This window comes from Staurois parvus, unplaced genomic scaffold (genome assembly GCF_062004578.1).
Source record: "Staurois parvus isolate SC_StPar_1 unplaced genomic scaffold, SC_StPar_1.0 ptg000066l, whole genome shotgun sequence".
In the NCBI taxonomy this organism is placed as follows: domain Eukaryota; kingdom Metazoa; phylum Chordata; class Amphibia; order Anura; family Ranidae; genus Staurois; species Staurois parvus.
The window spans coordinates 6,928,355-6,949,516 of record NW_028317862.1 but is presented as its reverse complement, the minus strand read 5'-3'; the positions used below and the strand labels follow the sequence as shown (position 1 = coordinate 6,949,516).

General features: G+C 41.8%; 1 protein-coding gene across 1 annotated transcript in view; it reads right to left on the bottom strand.

Annotated features, from left to right (window-relative positions):
* The window catches only part of LRRC8C (leucine rich repeat containing 8 VRAC subunit C), an 83,649-nt gene extending 64,151 nt beyond the window's left edge, over positions 1-19,498 (bottom strand). Inside the window, exon 1 of the mRNA XM_089668910.1 lies at positions 19,275-19,498. The gene's annotated coding sequence lies outside the window, so the exon portion shown is untranslated. The remainder of the gene's footprint in view (positions 1-19,274) is intronic.
* Between the last annotated feature and the right edge of the window lie 1,664 nt (positions 19,499-21,162).

Here is a 21,162-nt window from a genome sequence, read left to right as displayed (position 1 = left end):
AGTCATTTTTGTCTACACAACTGCGGCTCGCTGGATATTTTCTCTTTTTCTGACCATTCTCTGTAAACCCTAGAGATGGTTGTGCTTAAACTCTAGTAGATAAGCAGCTTTTGAAATACTCAGACCAGCCCATCTGGCACTTAAATTCCCTTTCTTCCCCATTCTGATGCTCGGTTTGAAATTCAGCATGTCTTCTTAACCACGTGTAGATGCCTAAATGCATTGGGTTGCTGCCATGTGATTGGCTGATTAGCAATTTGTGTTACCAAGCAATTGAACAGGTGTGCCTAATAAAGTGGCCAGTGAGTGTACATACTGACCTCTCTACTGTCTTTTTCAAGATCTAAGTCTACTAAAATCAAGGCCTTAGTACAACAGTACTGTTTGCTCAAAGCTTCAGGTCCTACATTAATTTTGAAGATTTCTTTTTTTTTTTTTTGCATATAAAACATACTATAAAATAGGAGTGTCAACAGAACAGCCAAGAAGAAAAGGAAAAAAAACCCTAAAAAAAAGCTCCACTCTACAGTGTAGTATGGAAGTCCGTGGCTGCTGTAAGGGGTAAAGTTACATATATACAGATCTTTGCATTTGAGTAATGTGCCATGAAGTAGGATGGCCACCAACACATCCCGCCATCCAGAGTCACCCCCGAACAGCCAAGGATGTCTATGAAAATAAAAAAAAGGGATCAGCCAAGGTTAAATCAAAGAACAAGGCCAAAACCCTTTAGAAGCAACTATCTTAACACATGGTCGCCGTAGCTGAATTTTCTAACCACTGGGGCCAAACTTTGTCAAATTTAGTCAGACATCCTCGGCTGTTGTAAGAGGCTTTATAAGGGAGAGCTGAGTCAACTCTAGACTTTAACCTGTCTAAGCATGGGGGAGAACAGTTTTTCAGAGGAGGACAACTGCTTTCTGCCATAGTATAACAAAATAATCAAAGATATTCTAGTGACCTTTCTATGGGCCAGAGGATCCACAAGACCCAACAGACATTTGGGTTCTACATTTAAACTGGCCATTCACCAGTAGAGTTTTGTTCAAAAATCTTTGTTTTCAAGATGTTTGTTTGATTTTTCAGTGGTTAGTGGGGTCAGAATGATGTTTGTTTTCCACTGCAGTGTTGGGAAATTTGAAAGAAGCGGGATGGAATTTTGTCTCAAACAAAAGATATTCTAACTGTGAATGTGGTTTTTGTACAATAAAAAATGTATACATTATAATGAAGATGATCTAAGCCAGGGGTGGGCAACTGTGGTCCTCCAGCAGTTGCAGAACTACAAGTCCTATGAGCCATTGAAAAACTGACAGTTACAAGCATGACTCCCAAAGGCAGAGGCATGATGGGACTTGTAGTTCACCAACAGCTGGAAGGCCACAGTTGCCCACCCCTGATCTAAGCACAAAAGAAACCTGTTTAATGCATGTGGGATCCAAGGGCTTTCAAACAAAATTTGTTGACTTAATTGTGGCAAGATCAAATGCTCTGATCAACCATTATTCAGAATTTCTGTATGACCATTCAAACAAAATTCTAACCATATATAACCAGCTTTAGGTACTGTGAACTTCTGAATAGAATTCATTTTTGTAAATGATGCCCCATTCCCTCTGACATTTAGATCTCCAGGCATGGTCATACATTCAAAACCCCTAAACTTACAGGGCAGAGTAAAGCAATTCAGTTCTGGGACTACAATCCTCAATCTCCAAGGCAGCAACCACATCAATCCCATTTAGGGGTTAGAAGATACTGCCCATACAAAACAAAGGGCAGGAGCACCTCTAGGAGTATATTCCAGATGTCCAAAGTGGATAGTGCTCACCATCAATCACGGAAAAACAAGTTTGAGAATAAATTCCCTCAGGAATCTTCCATGGATTAGTACAAATTAGTACATTAAGAGGGAAAGGCTCACCTAAGTAAGTGGCCATGTAAAAGTATCATCTTGGCAACAATGCTTTGTCAAATGTAGTAAGTAGAGCAGAATGAATGTAGAGGAACGATTCCACAGAAACAGTAGAGATTAAAACCTCCAGTTTTAATAAGATTAAAAGGAAATATTTTGTGTTTCAGGGTGACCTTACTCCCTCTTTAGGAGTTGTCTGGACAGAACGCATTTTTCTTTCAATGTTCTCCTAGCTCAGATCAGGGGAAGCAAATCGTGGATTTGGCCCCATCAAGGCTACAGAAGCCTTGACAGCTAGGTTCAAGATAACTTGAAGGATTGTCCCAATTTAGGAAAGAGATTGCTTACCAGGGAGCCCAATCAGAAACAAGTTGTCCAATTAAGGACAGAAAAGCAAATCAAGCACCTGGTTAGTTGCAATACTCTCAGTTTCAATAAATCACCTCCACTAATCCTTTGGACTATGTAATAATCCAAAACCTAACAAGGATATCTAGATAAGACAAGCTTTTTGAAAGCCTGCAACACAAAATATATTCAGCCAAAAAAGGTATCGCTTTTTTCACATTTACACACTCAAATTGGACCTATCCTCACCTTGGATCCAGCGATGCACTGTGCCGTATCTCACCGCCCGATCGCTGCAATCTTTGAGCGGCTGGCTTCCAGGTCTCAATTGCCAGCTACTGTCATTGGCCTGTCAAAGATGGCGTTACTCCAGCACATACGAGGGAGTTTGTCAGATTTGTCATTGCTGCATTCGTACAGTGAGCTGTGCAGCTCACTGTACAAGGGGCGGACAGGCAGGTAAATACCTTTAATGCATAAGAGACAAAGCATGTCTCTTCTGCATTGAAATTCCTGCTTGTTCACCCATTTTTTTACCTAAAGTTCCACGATATTGATGTAATAATGAATATAAAACTGAAATAATGGGTGACTTTTTTATCTGCCTGGAGTTTAGCTTTAAGAGAGGCAAGAAAACACAGTACTTTTTTTTTTTTTTATTTCAACTCAATCCTCCTGTACACAGAGAATCCCTTCAAGCATAGTGGACTAGTGTTGTCTACATGCACTGCAGCCATTAAAGAGAGAAATATCAAGCAAATGCCAAACTTTTTTGTAACTTGTTCTATAGTTGTAGCATTTTTTTATTCCTAAAATATGATGGCAAAGTAAAATTACAGTTGGCACGTGTATTAACAAATGCGTAAAAACTTGAATGACCAGTTTGTTTGTTTTTCTTTTGGGGGGGGGGGGGGTTTGCTATGTTGAAATCTTGCTGCAATCATATCTACTTAATTTACATGCTCCTAATCAGTTCTATGAGAGGAAACACAAACACTCCTGCCCACATCAACTTGTGCAAGCAGCACCCACCGAAAAATGACTGGAAATTATTTTTTGTTCAGTCAGATGTGGTCAACATGTGATCACCAAGAGGTCACCACACCGCACACCGTGACCACTGCTACAGCAGCTGCACAAATCAGGGGTGGACAAATTAATATGGAATTTGGGAACCAGCCTGTCCAATCCAGGAGCCAGCAGGGGTTTTTTTTTGGGGGGGGGGTTAGGAGCTAACTTCACTGACAACAACAACTAGAGAAAACCTCTATAATTCTTAAAATGCATTGGTTTTCTGACTCCTGAGATTTGTCCAATCCTGGCATAAATGGTTTAAACCCTAATTCCCAACATATGGCTGGAGTGGACTCCCATGTGTGGCCTGCTGAGGGTCAGGAACCAAAAGCTTTACTTGTCCCCAGGGCTGGCCTCATTGCAGCACCTACATGCCAGTTGCTGCCAGTGTGTAGGCTTGCTGATTTTTACCTTCCCACTGGCTTCCATAGTGCTGGCCAAACCCATGTAAAAATCAGCAGATGCTGCAAATTCCAGCTTTGTGTTCCCAGCTGTAGAGGGAGTCAGCCTACTGAACAGCCCTAGTCCGCTGCGGTGAGATAAATGCATGTGTTTACATGTGTTGTGTTATATGTTAACATGCATTGCCTTAGGGCAGCCTTTTATTTCAATGGCATGCCCAACACACCACAATGGACCAAAAATCATGCACGCAGTATTTTCCACAATGTACATTGCAAAGCACCACTGTAAGTAAGGTGCATTGAGGTATCATGCAGAACATCATGTACCATACGCTGACACAATACAATATTACAAAATTCAGTATAGTTATCTGTTTCTTTATATATCTGCCGTCTGTCTGCAAAGGCTTGTTCACACCACCACATTAAATGCATTAGCGCAATTCTGTGCCATTTATTCTGAAAGGATGTGCTTTAGCACTCAGCAACATACTAACATCCATTGCACAGCCAAAAAATGGTACATGCACCATTTGTGGCACTGCACTTTAGTTACTGGAGTTGTGCTACACTGGAACACACATCCATCAGCAAATGCAGTGGGGTGTTACTGAAAATGAATAGCACTATACTATACCATCTAGCAAGGGTTGGTGTGAGTTACATGCAGTAAGATGGATTGACTGGGCCCTAATTTAAACACAAATTCAATTGTAAGATCCTTTGGATGTGTTAGGAGCCACACTTGTGGCCCTCTGTATTTACCAGACTGATCACCAATACTCAGAACTAGCTTTCCTCAACCTTTTAAACATGGAGGGACCCTTGAAATAACTTTCTGGTCTCAGAGAACCCCTGCTGAAAATCACTATATCTACAACTCATAATACAGTAGTGTGATAGTCAGTGGGTAGAATACTCCCTAAGCGTAGTACACACGGGCTGAATGTTGGGTGGCATTGGCCGGTTCAATAGAAACTGTCTGATATTCGTTCGGCTGGCTTCTGTTGAAGGGGCATGACCAAAAAAGGTCTGCCAATCGCCTCCAGATCAGCACTCTCTGAAAGCGCTGACCAGAGTGTTCTGGCAGAGGGGCTGCCCACCCAACCAAAACACAATAGCACAGTGGCTCCTCCTTGGGAAGCATTACCACCTTACAGATAGCTAAAAAGATCATTGGTGTCAGTGGGAGTCCAAGGTAGAAAGTGCTCATTGCTCAAGGAACCCCTAGCAATCTCTGGAGGAACCTTGGTTGAGAAACCATGTAGAGCACCTTTCAAGGAACAGGCTCCATAGACACAAGATTGACGTATGATCTGATCATTTTGTGACTCAGGGCAGCACTACACTGAATTACAAGTCTACCTAAACTTTTTTATCCAGTTTTGTATAAAGCACGGAAGTGATAATCTGATGTCTCATGGGTGATTCAGCTGCTGGAGGCACATGTTAGTAGCAAAATCACCCAGAAGCACCTTCCACTTTCCTCTATGGAATCACTTCCTCTCTGGCCATAAATACACGAGCAAAGAGGCTGTGAAAGCCCACCTACCCAGCAAGCAAGGAGACTACTCCATAGAAACTGATAAACTATCTTATAGTGAGAGTGGAGTAATGAGCTGTCACGAACGAAAGGGTTGCTCATGTGACATGGTCTTTAGAACCTCAAAAAGGTTTCATCTTTCTCTGAATCCACTTTCAAAAAATGTCCTCCCATTCCCTGGTCTGGTAACTGGAATCCCAATAGATACCCAGACAAATGATGAAAGAGAGACGGTAAAGACTCTTTCAAATTTCTATTGTCTGTGTCCACATGGACAGATTTACCTTTGCCACCTTACAGAAGAAGTGAAGGAAATGTTCCTCAAAGAGGGTCATAGTCAAAAGTTACAGCAAAAAATTTTTTTAAGTACTTGCCCTCCAGAGGATTTATCCCTCTTCCTGACCAGGCCATTTTTCGCGATATGGCGATGCGTTACCTTAATTGACAATTGCGCGGTCATGCAACACTGCACCCAAATTAAATTTATGTCCTTTTTTACCCACAAATGGAGCTTTTGGTGATATTTGATCACCTCTGCATTTTTTATTTTTTGCGCTATGAACAAAAAAAGACCGACAATTTTGAGAAATAAACAATATTTTTGACTTTTGCTAATCAACATATCCAGTAAAAAAATGTAAAAAATCTAATTTCATCATAACTTTAGTCCAAAATGTATTCTACTACATGTGTTTGCTAAAAAAAATCCCAACACATGTAAATTAATTGGTTTACGTGAAAGTTACAGTGTCTACAAATGGCGGTATATATACTGGAATTTTTTTTTTTAAATTTTTACTAGTAATGGTGGCGATCAGTGACTTATTGCAGTCCCATCCCATAAATGCAAAATCACGTGTGTGTGTATATATATATATATATATATATATATATATATATACAAATTGGTCCAAGTTGGACCCATTAAACTATGTAAAAACACCATACCTAGAATTCTTCTTTAAAAGATAAGTGTACTTTAAGTCAAAATGCACTTATGCGTTTTGCCTCTTTGCCCTGATCTGACGTAACCCACCCATCCCTACCACGATTGTACACCTCAATCTGATAGCCATTGACTCCAGTGTATTGGTGACACACAGCACCACAGGTCTCACTCTCAGGGCCACACCTATGTATTACGGCCCTAAAGTCATCGTATGGGCTGTATCCCTAGGCTGGAGATGAAGGGATGTAGTTCAAGACAACCCCATAGAAGTATGTCAAGATATAATGCACAGGTTGCGGTCAGTATGTAAACAATCACAATGAGGCAATGGTTGTCAGATTTAGGTAAGTATACTTCTGTGAAGGTGGAGGATGAATTAGCTTAGATCAGGGTAAAGTGGCAATGAGGAAATTTGCACTTTGTTATAAAGTGCATTTCCTTTAAAACACAGGCAAAATTTAAAAAAGTAATATGCACTACTATCATTCTATGTATTATCAGAAGTGTTATTGCATTAGCAGTCTTAAAGTGGTTCTAAAGGCTGAAAGTGTTTTACCTTCATGCATTCTATGTCACCCCTTATACTTATCCGAGCCCGATTTTTATCCAGCAATGTGAATGAGAGCAGCAGCTCTCCCCGGTCTTTCTGTCCTCATTGGCTCCCACTGCTGTCAATCACCACCAGTGAGGAGAGGGTAGGGCTAAGCGGCTCAGGAGCAAGCATGTGCAAGTGCCCCCAGAGCAAACAGCTTGCTCTTGGGACACTCAGTGGGAATGGGGGGGACAAGGAGCACCAGTGAAGGACCTGAGAAGAGGAGGATCGGGGCTGCTCTGTGCAAAACCATTACACAGAGCTGGTAAGTAAAACATATTTGTTATTTTTTGTTAATACTGAGCCTTTAGTATCACTTTAAGAACTGATTTGTAGCCATTTCATAAAATGGTAACTGTAAGAACTCGTTCCCACTATTTGCAGTGCCTGGTAGTTTTCCTGCATTTGCTCAAACCAGTCACCACAAGGGCACCTAGAACACTGACATCAGGTGGGTTTACTGCATTGCAGAAATATATTGACATGCTATATTTTTCTCAAACCCACCAGAGGTCACCTGAAGTCATCATCTGATTTTAATAAAGTTAAAAAAACAAAAAGGAAATAAAAAGTAAATAGTGCGTGGCATTGTTACAATACTGGTCTACTAAAAATTAACATTTTAGCATGGGAGTAGTGTGAACAGAATATAATCCTTGTAAAGGAACCATGGGTGCTAAAAGTACTCAAAGTGGTGTAAACTGTCAGCCGAAAATTAAAAAGTGCAAAACTTCCAAAAAGAAGCCTCAAGGTACCAAAAAATATATGATCAAACAAAAATATGTATTCTGGGAGTCCCTAGACACCAAGTGAATGAGAAACTAACAGGAAAAGGACTAGTTGTGGACTCCAGCTGAATGGGAAATTCCCCATTCCGGTTGAGTCCACAACTAGTCCTTTTTCCTGTTAGTTTCAAATTAAAAAGTGCTCAGAATTTATTTCCATGTACTCTATATTAGATTGCACTTCCTTCAGTTTTCACATCTCCATTTCCTGGCAATTCCAGTATCTCTTTACTGAATGGAGGATTGAACGGACACACAGGGTCCCCTGTGTATATAAATCATGTACTACATCCTCACTATAAGAATAGGAACCTTCTAGAGTGATAGTGCTGAACTATACATTCCTATTAAAATATGATACCCCAGTAACTTCACAAGTAGCCAATTCATGAGATTCCTTGTCGATACGACACCATGGCACTGAGCGACAAATACATTTAAAGGACCATTGAACTTTTATAGAGAGTTATTTATAAAATGACCAAACACCTTTCCCACTTATTAACAGTAGCATATACTGTACGTATAAATCCTTATGGGACAAAATGAACAAGCAGTCTGGTGGGGGAGCAGGAACAGCTGAATGATGTAGTGTTCTGGATCAATCTCATATCTTTAAATAAAGGTGTTCAGTACATTAACCTCCCTAGCGGTCTGATTTTGTCCATATTTCTGTGCTCAAAGCGGTACATTTTTTTGCATGGAAATATGTATTTTTTTTATTGTAGGCCTGTCATTTTTAGGAATAACTCACTGAAATCTGTCCGAACAAGAGTCTAGTAAACATCCCGGGTATGTTAAAATTTGAAACACGAAATCATAAATTATAATTTAATAAATAATCATAAAAAATAATAATATAATAATAATAAATTTAATTCAATAATATAATCAAACCAAAAACACTGAAATTTGAAATATAGCGCCAAGTTCGCACATCACTGAGCAAAGTCGCAAAATCATTTTCAGTGTCTTATGACGAATTTCCCCACAAATCATTATCACTCAATTCTGCAAGTGGTTCTGATTTACTATCGCTGTTCTCTAGCTGGTCTAAAACCGCTTTTGACCAAAAGGGACGCTTTTTGGACGCCATGGACATTTCTCAGTTTCAAAGCAGAAAGAACACTAAAAATGCAGGCAGGGCACAGGACAAAGCACTAGGGACAAAATGTATGTGAAATGGTTTGATACAGTATTGTTATACTAGGTTATTTTAGTGTATTGAGTGAATGTCACAATATGTCATTTTCAAATTTCCCGCCGTTCCATCCCCCATACATCCCCACGCTTGCAGGGGACGGAACCCAGATGACAGATGCCGGCATCCGCCGGAGTACATTACAGGGGACACTGCAGGAGGGACATCGCGGGAGCACAGGACAAGGTAAGTGATTGAGGGATCCCGGAGCAGCGCCAGCTCGAGTGTAGCTCAGGGTTACCGCTTTTGGTACTGAAACTTTACCCCGAGCTACACTCGGGAATACCACCAGGGGGGTTAAAACAATGATATATCTAATGTGGAATCCTTGAAATAATGTTCTGGTCACAAGGAATCCCTGCTAAAAATTACTTCATCTGTAGCTCAGTGTACATTAGTGTGATGGACAAGGAAAGGAATGATCCTTACCTTTGTGGTCAATAGGAATAATCCACCTTTTTACATATAGCTAAATAGATGATTGGTTTCAGTGGCAACGTATCTGAGTGGGTAACTGCTCCTTGTACAGGGGACCCCTAGCAATATATAAAGGAAACCTAGCGCTCCATGGAACCCTGGTTGAGAAAGGCTGATGTAATGTATCATCAGATTCACATTTCAGGCACCATTTACTAAACTAGAATGGGTGGAACACTGGATAATATGGGTGCTATACTTAAAGCTGAACTCCAGGCACAAAAAACTTGAATTTATAGTCAACCTTCATTCATTCAATCAACTGCTTTTTTTTTAAATACTGTTTATTCTTTTTTTAATTGTACAATACATAAACATACAAAACACACAAGAAAAAATAAGCGGGGTCCAAAACCTGGCCTATCTATACAAAGATAACCTATGACCATGACCCCCGTGCACCCACCCTTCATTTTCAGACAGTAACATAAACGGAAAGGAGAAAAAAAAAAAGAAACACAATCAAGGGATTATAGCCTATATATACCACAAGGTACCCTTCCATCAGAAGATCATATGACTAGAGTGTAACCCCAAAAGGATCCTTCCTCTGAACAGCCAACAAACAATCAAGAGTACATTACTCAGTGGCATGTAAACCAAATCAATTAGTTACGAGTCAATGGGAAAGTCTCATCCAGCTGTAGACGTATCCGCCAACCAGCACTGCTAAACCATATTAAATTTTCATGGGCAATATTGACTGTTTTAAATCCTTATGCTGTTAGCAGGCTTGTGGATAAGGGGGTACCACCTGTCCCCATTATACAGGGCCCAGGCTAGCAGGAGGGTCAGGCAGCTGGGTGAATTGGATGTGGGCAGGGAAGGTGATAGGCATGGTGGTGGTGGTGGTGGTGGTGGTGGGGGGGGGCAATTACTGGAACCGACCACCTGTATGGATCTCTCTGCAGCAGCAAAAGCTGACTTATTCTCCTCTTCCTCCCACTGACTTTCAGCTGCCGCAGAGAGATCCATGTAGGGGATCAGTTGCACCAATTCCCCCCGCCATGCCCATCACCCTTTCTGTGCACTGTACATTTCCCCCTGCTGCCCAGGCCTCCCACTGACTTTCAGCTGCCGCAGAGAGATCCATGTAGGGGATCGGTTGCACCAATTCCCCCGCCACACCCATCACCCTTTCTGTACACTGTACATTTCCCCCTGCTGCCCAGTTCCCCTGTGTGCCCCCACACCTGCGGTGCTGCCGGGTTCCCTCCTCACCTTTGTAACGGCAGCTGCAAGCACACAGTAGGATCCTCCAAGATGGAGAGTGAGGGAAGGTTCGGGTAAATATGCCTCATTTATCAGCCACTTTCTTTTCTGAATGAACACAATGAGTGAGTGCTACCTCCCAGTATACCTAATGTCAGAATTACAATATACTCTGAGAAACTGGCAGCTCTAGCTGTCAAAAAGGAATCTGAATCAGTGTTTATAACAACACTGGGCAGAGACAATTCTACAACGATACAATGTAACATAATGTTACATGTGTATCTTTCTGTTCATTCACATGCAGATCAAAGGGCTTTACTTATATCTGTAGATGATGCCTGACAAGTACAAAAAAGTTGTTTTTGTTTAAAAGAAAGTTCCTCTGTTTAACCCCTTATTAACCACTAGTTTACTCTAATCAATCCTAAGTAACTGCTTAGTCTCCTTCTCTATTAAACTATTATTTTCCTGCAATTATTTTGTTTGTTTCTATTTTATTAACTATTAATATTTAAACTTTATTAATATTTTACACATTTAACATATATTTACACATTTCCTATTTAAGGCAAATTCACACTATTGTTTCCTATGTATCCCATTCACACTGCAATGCAGCCTTGCACTGTACTGCAATAAAATGCAGACATGCTGCATTTTAATGCATCATTTTACTGCATTTTAAGGAAGACATTCTGCATTATATTGCAGCGCACCAGCCTGAATCACACTGCAATGTCAGGCAGCGTGACACATCCTGCCGTACAACATTGCAGTGAATGAAGTGTATGTTTTGTACACTTCAAATAAAGCTGGTATAAAACAAAGAAAAAAGAAAAGGAGATGGTGTGGTGTGCGGAATCGCACACCACACTGCCCCCTAGGCAGACGGCAACGCAAAGTTGCTTGAGCACTGAATCGCTCTGGTTCTCTGCAATTTAACTCACAACCAATGTGAATTCACCCTTAAATAAGCACAAAATTAAAAAAAAAAAAAAAAAACATTTTATTTTGTTTGTGTGCGGTGCGATTGGAGCCATACATTTTGTATGGCTCTAATCACACCGCACTCGCACCAAAAACGTGCAGGACCCTTTTTTTGGTCCGCACTAGAATTAGATCACATGGGTATTCACACCCATGCGATCCGATTCTGCACATAACACCGCGTTTTACGGGCCACTTTCGGAGTGTTTTTAACTTAACATACACACCCACAGCGGTTTGCATGAACGGGGTGCAATTCTGATGCAGTGCGGAATTCGCACTGAAAATGCTGCAAATTCCGCACCGCATCAGTGTGCACCAGGGCTTAGTGTAATTTTAAACAGGACAAATTACAGTAAAATGTACACATTTTATGTGCAGTTGCACTATTTATTTTTAAACTAACATTGATCAAAACAAAAAAGAAAAAGTGTGTTTGTTTAGTTTTGTTGCATTTTATTGTCTAAGGATTGCTTAATCACTTGCAATCCAGAGGAATTACCCCCCTTCCTGACCAGGCCATTTTTTGCGATATGGCACTGTGTTACTTTAACTGACAATTGTGCGGTCGTGCAACGCTGCACCCAAATGAAATTTACGTCCTATTTTTCCCACAAATAGAGCTTTCTTTTGGTGATATTTGATCACCTGTGTCTGTTATTTTTTTGTGCTATAAACAACCAACAATTTTAAAAATAAAAATAATATTTTTGACTATTTGCTATTAAACATGTCCTTAAAAAAAATAAAAAAATCAAAATTAGTCATAAATTTAGGACAAAATTTATTCTATGACATGTCTTTGCTAAAAAAAAATCCCCATACGTGTAATTGGTTTACGTAAACGTTATAGTGTTTAAAAATGGCGGTACATATAGTGGAATTTTTTTTCTACTAGTAATGGCGGCGATCAACAACTTATAGTGGGACTGCAGCAGGCATTCTGACACTGGGGGGAACTGACTTGGTGTCACTGACATCCCCAGTGACACCAATACAGTGATCAGTGCTAATAAAAAAACACTTACACTGTACTAATGGCACTGGGCAGGAAGGGGTTAACATCTGGGGTGATCAAAGGGTTAACTGTGTGCTGTTTTACTATGTGTGCTGTGAGTGTGTTTCACTGTAAGCACACTGCTTTGTATGGCTCTGCATAGCAGAGCCACACAAAGCAGCGTGCGGGAGCTGACAGGGGAGAGATCTGTGTTGTTTATACACAGATTTCTCCCCAGTCGGTAATACACTAACCCTAACATTATTATTATTATACAGGATTTATACAGCGCCAACAGTTTGCTCAGCAACAATACAATAGTTCAATACAAGAGGGTTAGGAGACCCCTGCTCCTTGGAGCTTACAATCTAAGATCTAACTGTAGCCTTTAACACTTAACCCTAGCCCAAGCCCCTAACTCTAACATGCGACTTTGAACACATCAAGGTTTCTACACTACTTAGATGCAACTTTGATGATACTTGAGTGCCAGGGAGTGTAAAGTTGCATCAAAATCGAACTACATGAACAGAACTGTTATACTTTCCTATTGGCAAAAAAAAAAAAGCATCATAAAAGCATAAAAAACACAGCACTTGGTGAAGTGGTTTAACTGTTGAAGAAGGCATTCTCAAAACTTTGGAGAGCACTTTACAAATGCCTCCTAAACATGGGGAAATTACACATGTGTTTTAATGCCATATGTGATTCACAAACACGTGTCTCTGTTTAATGCCTGTGTAAGCTCAACCTAATGCTGACTGTATCAAAACCGGAGAATCTATGTTGCCATTAACCTTCTGATACTCTTTAACAATGAACACACTCTGGCCTTATGCACAGAGACATCAAAATACATGCATTCAGATACCTATGGAGGACATTTCTAAACACAGCTAGAGCCATGCAGTGCTTTGCCATGGCTGAATTCACACCTAGACATTTAGCTGCATCTACTGCATTCATTCTAGCTGAGTTGACACAACCAAGGATTTTGTGCATCCTGGGACTGTGCAGCCTGGTTTTCTGCAGCTAAACCTTCCAGATTTACCCCCCTTCATGATCAGGCCATGTTTTGCTCTATGGTGCTGCGCTACTTTAACTGACAATTGTGCAATCATGCAACACTGTACACAAATTTATATAATTTTTTTCACACAGAGCTTTCTTTTTGTGGCATTTGATCACCACTGGGTTTTTTATTTTCTGCGCTAAAAACTATAAATAAGACTGAACATTTTGAAAAAAAAAACAATATTTTTTACTTTTTGCTATAAAACATCCAATAAAAAAATTAAAAAAGCAATATTTTTTACTTCTTGCTATAAAACATATCCAATAAAAACATTTGTTTTTTTAATTTCTTCATAAATTTGTGCAACAATGTATTCTGCTACATGTCTTTGGTACAAAAAAATTCCAATAAGTGTATATTGATTGGTTTGCGTGAAAATGATAGCATCTACAAAAATGGCATAGACAATGGTAACAATCAGTGACTGTGATAGTGCAGCGGCAATCTGACACTAACTTACAGTGGGTGGGAATGGACTAACTGACACTAATATAGTGAGCAATGTTAATAAAAAACACTGTACTAATGGCACTGGACAGAAACAGGTTAACCAGTTCCCAACTGCGCAGTGCGGGCCAGCTGTGCAGAATCATGTATACGTGATTCTGCTTTTCCAGGTGGGGGGGTGCGTGTCCACCTACCAATGCTGTAGTTGGCTTCCTTACATGTCAATCACTGGCAGGAGCAAGTAACAGGAGAGAGATCTGTGTATGTAAACAACACAGATCTCTCTCCTGTCAGTGGAGATGCACCACTTTTTATCTCCCTGCAAATCAGGGAATAAAAACCAGCACATCCCCTAGTAAAACTGCACACAGTACCCGTAGTAAAACAGCACACAGTTAACTCTTTGATCGCCCAAGATGTTAAAAACATGTAAATGCAAGTGTATCGAGATGCAGGATTAATGGATTTGGAAAGCATAACATTTGTTTATAGTTCTCAGATCCAATCCTCCTGCAGGAGTCCCATGTGCATGAGGCCTAGGAGTCGGGAGCCATGGATTCCCCTAAGCTCACATTGGCAGCATGACTGCATTGCCCCATGCAAGAACAAGGCAATTTGCCTTTTGTCCTGAGGATCCAGATCACACCACTATGCAGCATTGGGTGTGCTGAAAAGACAAGGACATGTTGCATTTTTGCACAGCGTGTTCCGTCATACTGTAAAGCATTGCAATGCACATAAGAATCACATATGCCTTAACCACTTGCCGTCCGGGGACAATTTTGACATTTTTCACATACAGTTGTGTTCAAAATAATAGCAGTCAGACATCACTAACCTGATCAATCACTGTTTTTAGTAGAAATTATATTTCTACATGGCAAATAATTTACTAGCAGGTGTAGTAGAGTAATAGAAATCCAACAGACCCAACAGTCATGACATGCATGCTGCTGATTCTGTGTAATTGAATCACTAATTGAAAGGGACATGTTCAAAATAATAGCAGTGTGGAGTTCTATTAGTGAGGTCATTCATTCTTTGAAAAACAGGTGGCAATTATTGCCCTTATTTAAGGAAGGAAGGCAGCAAATGTTGTACATGCTGGTTACAGTGCATTTCTCTCTGAAATTCTGAGGAAAATGGGTCGTTCCAGACATTGTTCAGAAGAACAGTGTACCTTGATTAATAAATTGATTGGAGAGGGGAAAACATAAAGAAGTGCAGAAAATGATAGGCTGCTCAGCTAAAATGATTGCAAATGCTTTAAAATGGCAACCAAAACCTGAAAAACTACCATAAGAATAGATAGAAGAATAGCCAAAAGGGCAAGGACTCAGCCAACAATCAGCTCCAGGAAGATCAAAGAAGGTCTAAAGTTACCTGAGAGTACTGTTACAATTAGAAGACGCCTATGTGAAGCCAAGCTATCTGCAAGAAGCCCCCGCAAAGTCCCACTGTTAAAAAAAAGACGCGCTGAAGAGGTTACAATTTGCCAAAGAGCACCTTGACTGGCCTAAAGAGAAATGGTGCAACATTTTGTGGACTGATGAAAGTAAGATTGTTCTTTTTGGGTCTAGTGGCCGGAGACAGTTTGTCAGACGACCCCCAAACACTGAATTCAAGCCACAGTACACTGTGAAGACAGTGAAGCATGGTTGTGCAAGCATCATGATATGGGGATGTTTCTCATACTACGGTGTTGGGCCTATTTATCGCATACCAGAGATCACGGATCAGTTTGAATACATCAGAATACTTGAAGAGGTCATGCAGCCTTATGCTGAAGAGGACATGCCCTTGAAATGGGTGTTCCAACAAGACATGACCCCAAACACACCAGTAAACGTGCAAAATCTTGGTTCCAGACCAACAAGATTGACGTTATGGAGTGGCCAGCCCAATCCCCAGATCTTAATCCAATAGAAAACTTGTGGGGTGACATAAAAATTGCAGTTTCTGAGGCAAAACCAAGAAATAGAGAAGAACTGTGGAATGTAGTCCAATCATCCTGGGCTGGAATACCTGTTCACAGGTGCCAGAAGTTGGTTGACTCCATGCAACACAGATGTACAGCAGTTATCAGAAACAGTGCGACTACAACTAAATATTAATTAGGTGATTCAAAGGAAAGCAAAATCTTCAAACATTTTTCAGTTTATATAGTGGATGTTTGAGTTTGTAAAGAAGAATACAAACACTGCTATTTTTTTGAACAGTCTAGTATTCACTTTTCTTCAATTATTTTAGAGGAACAACACAAATTTGATATATTTTTCTTCATGTTTTGATTTGGAATAGAATGTGTAGTGTTCCCAATGCATTTGTGTGGATGGAAATAAAAGCTATTAGAAGGACTTTGAGCTTTATTCACTTTTTTCAAGACACTGCTATTATTTTGAACACAACTGTACAAGTTAAAATCAGCATTTTTTTTTTTTGCTAGAAAATTAATTAGAACCCCCAAACAATATATATTTTCTGAAAGCAGAGGCCCTGGAGAATAAAACGTTGATGCAATGCACTATATTTGCACAGCCATTTATCACATGCAAATTTTCTGGAAAAAAAGACAACTAAATGCATTTTAGTGCACACAAACACAATACCCAATTGTTTGGTAAAATATAAAGGAAGATGTTATGCCAAGCAAATAGACACCAAACATGTCAAGATTTAAAATTTTTCACACACGTGAATCTCCATAGGCAATGGTTTAAAAGCCTTTACAGGTACCAATTTAGAGTTGAACATGGGCTCTGGTGCTAGAATTATCGCTCTCACTCTGATCACTGGGATACCTCACAGGTGGTGCAAACACCATTTACATATGCGCGTGGGACCTACCTGTGCATTTGTATTTGGGCGTGAGCACAGGGGGACAATTTAACTTTTTTTTAAAATGAAATTTATTTTTTTTAATGTTTTTTATTTTTTCTTTGTTTAACTTCATTTCTATCATAAGGGATGAACAACATCCCTTGTGAAATCTTTGGCTGTGACAGGTCCTGCTAATGGAGAGATCTAGGGTCTATTAGACCCCTGAATTCTCCTCTGCCCTTCAATTCAGCTGATCTAATGGAGATCGTGTGAGTTATGGACAAGATAATACCCACTGTGTGGTGTGAATGGTAACTAAACAATACTACCAACAGTTTATCAACAATAACAGCATTATCAGATACAAGAAAGGTAAGTACCAAGACAGTGCAACATTTGTGACATAGAGCAACCTTTTTCAATGATGTTCATGTGAAGTCTTAGAGAACCCTGCTAACAATGATTATATTAAAAATATTTCTACAGCTCATGAGGCATTAGCAGGAACAGTAAATTGTAGATATAAGATGAAATGTGGCATACATAGTGTATGTGACTGCTCCATATAACAGAATTATTTTCATTAATAATGACACATATAATTATAATACTCAGGAATTTCAGCAAGTGAAACCGGTAGTGCTCCTTCAACTTGATGGTCAGTGAAAAAGTGACCCCTTACATGGGTGTCAGTGGGAATATTGCTTCTTATACTGGGAGGGTCAGAGGGAAGAGTGCTCCTTACATTGGGGGTCAGGTGAAAGAATAATCTTTACATTGGAGGTCAAGTGAAAGAATACTTTTTACATTGGGGGGGGGGGGGGTCAGTGGGAAGAATACTCCTTACATTGGTGATCAGTGGAAAGCATACTCCTTACATTGGGGTGGCCAGTGGGAAGAATACTCTCTACATTGGGGGTCAGGTGGAAGAATACTTCCTGCATTGGGGGATCAGTGGGAAGAATACTCTCTACATTGGGGGTCAGGTGGAAGAATACCCCTTAGATTGAGGGTAAGGTAAAAAAAAAACTCCTTACATTGGGGGGTCAGTGGGAAGAATACTCCATACATTGGGGGTCAGGGATAAGAATGTTCCTTACATTGGGGGGTCAGTGGGAAGAATACTCCTTACATTGGGGGGTCAGTGGGAAGAATATTCCTTACATTGGGGGTAAGGTAAAAAAAAACTCCTTACATTGGGGGGTCAGTGGGAAGAATACTCCTTACATTGGGTGTCAGGGGTAAGAATGCTCCTTATATTAGGGGGTCAGTGGGAAGAATACTCCCTACATTGGGGGGTCAGTGGGAAGAATATTCCTTACATTGGGGGGGTCAGTGGGAAGAATACTCCCTACATTGGGGGGTCAGTGGGAAGAATACTCCTTACATTGGGGGGTCAGTGGGAAGAATACTTCCTACATTGGGGGGTCAGTGGGAAGAATACTCCCTACATTGGGGGGTCAGTGGGAAGAATATTCCTTACATTGGGGGGTCAGTGGGAAGAATACTCCTTACACTGGGGGGTCAGTGGGAAGAAAACTCCTTACATTGGGGGGTCAGTGGGAAGAATACTCCATACATTGGGGGTCAGGGATAAGAATGTTCCTTACATTGGGGGGTCAGTGGGAAGAATACTCCTTACATTGGGGGGTCAGTGGGAAGAATATTCCTTACATTGGGGGTAAGGTAAAAAAAAACTCCTTACATTGGGGGGTCAGTGGGAACAATACTCCTTACATTGGGTGTCAGGGGTAAGAATGCTCCTTATATTGGGGGGTCAGTGGGAAGAATACTCCCTACATTGGGGGGTCAGTGGGAAGAATATTCCTTACATTGGGGGGTCAGTGGGAAGAATACTCCCTACATTGGGGGGTCAGTGGGAAGAATACTCCTTACATTGGGGGGTCAGTGGGAAGAATACTTCCTACATTGGGGGGTCAGTGGGAAGAATACTCCCTACATTGGGGGGTCAGTGGGAAGAATACTCCCTACATTGGGGGGTCAGTGGGAACAATACTCCTTACACTGGGGGGTCAGTGGGAAGAAAACTCCTTACATTGGGGGGTCAGTGGGAAGAATACTCCCTACATTCTGGGTCAGTGGGAGGAATACTCCCTACATTGACCTAATGATATGGGAGGTGTGTGGCCCTCGGGGCCCCTGTATACGACCCCATACAGGGGAGGGCATCCCTCTACAGAACACGGAGGAACATTTAAAGGAGCCAACCTGTAGCTGTCAGTAGAAGTTGGATGGGCCGTCCATGTGTCACCCAGGAGGACAGGACTGCCATCATCCAGACATCAGAGTGTGATGAGGAGGACACATGGCCGGTGTATGGAGGACATTCCCGGACACACAGGACCGCATACAGCCCGCTCCGGGCGGCTCCCCTCATAGAGGTCAGTGTACGGGGCCGGCTGTGTACACAAACTTCCCACTCACCCCGATCCCGGTGGACTCGTCTATAGTACACGGCTCCGCTCTCAGCCGGTCCTCATGTCTGCCCGGTGCGGTTTGACATCGTGTGATCCTGCCCGCTGCCCGCTCTCCGCCGCCTCCAGCCTCCCCTCCTCCCTCCTCTCCGCTCCTCCAGGACGATGCGGCCGATGCTCAGCCCAGCGGTGACGCATCCACTCCCCCAATACAGAGGAGGGGGAGGGGAGGGGGGTCCGGGCTCTGGTCTGCCCCTTGTCACCAGCTCTGTGTGTCCTGAGTAGGGGGGGGGGGGGGGATAGATAACAATATGAGGAAAACGGAAGAATCTGATCTATTTCTGCCTCAATGTCATCTACAGTATATGCATCATTATTAGGATGAGACGAAACCAATGCCAGGCTGGGAAGTTCTATCACCAACATCCACATTGGATCACTGACATTCACACTAGATCCCCTAACATCCACACTAGATCCCCAACATCCATACTAGATCCCCAACATCCACTCCAGATGTCCAACATTCACACAAGATACCTAACATCCACACTAGATCCCCTAACATCCACACTAGATCCCCAACATCCATACTAGATCCCCAACATCCACTCCAGATGTCCAACATCCACACAAGATACCTAACATCCACACCAGATCCCCAACATCCACTCCGGACACCCAACATCCACTCCGGACACCCAACATCCACTCCGGACATCCAGCATTCACAGCGGACACCCAACATCCACACCGGACACCCAACATCCACACCGGACACCCAACATCCACACCGGACATCCAGCATTCACACTAGACACCCAACATCCACACCGGACATCCAGCATTCACACTAGACACCCAACATCCACACCGGATATCCAGCATTCACACTGGACACCCAACATCCACACCGGACATCCAGTATTCACACTAGACACCCAACATCCACACCAGACACCCAACATCCACACCGGACATCCAGCATTCACACCAGACACCCAATATCCACACCTGACACCCAACATCCACACCGGACACCCAACATCCACACCGGACATCCAGCATTCACACTAGATACCCAACATCCACACTGGACACCCAACATCCACATCGGACATCCAGCATTCACACTAGACACCCAACATCCACACCAGATGGCTAACATTCACACCAGATGCCCAACATTCACACCAGACACCCAACATCCACGTCAGGCACACAACATCCACTCCAGATGCCCAACAACCACACTAGATACCTAACATCCACACTTGATACCTATCATCCACACTTGATATCTAACATCCACACTAGATACCTAACATTCACACTAGATACCTAACATTCACACTAGATACTTAACATCCACACTAGATACCTAACATTCACACTAGATACCTAACATTCACACTAGATATTTAACATCCACACTAGATACCTAACATCCACACCAGGGGTCCACACTAGACTCCTAAAATCCACACTAGACTCCTAAAATCCACACTAGACTCCTAACATTCACACTAGATACGTAACATCCACACTAGACACCTAACATTCACACTAGATATGTAACATCCACACCAGACACCTAACATCCACACTAGATACCTAACATCCACACCAGGGGTGACAACTCATGGGGCCCCCGGGCAATAGGGGATAATGGGGCCCCTGTGTCCTTGCCCAAACTCAAAAAAGCCTATGAAAAAGGTACCAGGGGCATCTCATGGGGCCCCCTACTGACCCCGGGCCCTCGGGCAGTGCCCGAGTTTCCAAATGGTCAGTCCGCCCCTGATCCACACTATACTCCTAACATCCACACTAGACTCCTAACATCCACACTAGACACCTAACATTCACACTAGATACCTAACATTCACACTAGATACCTA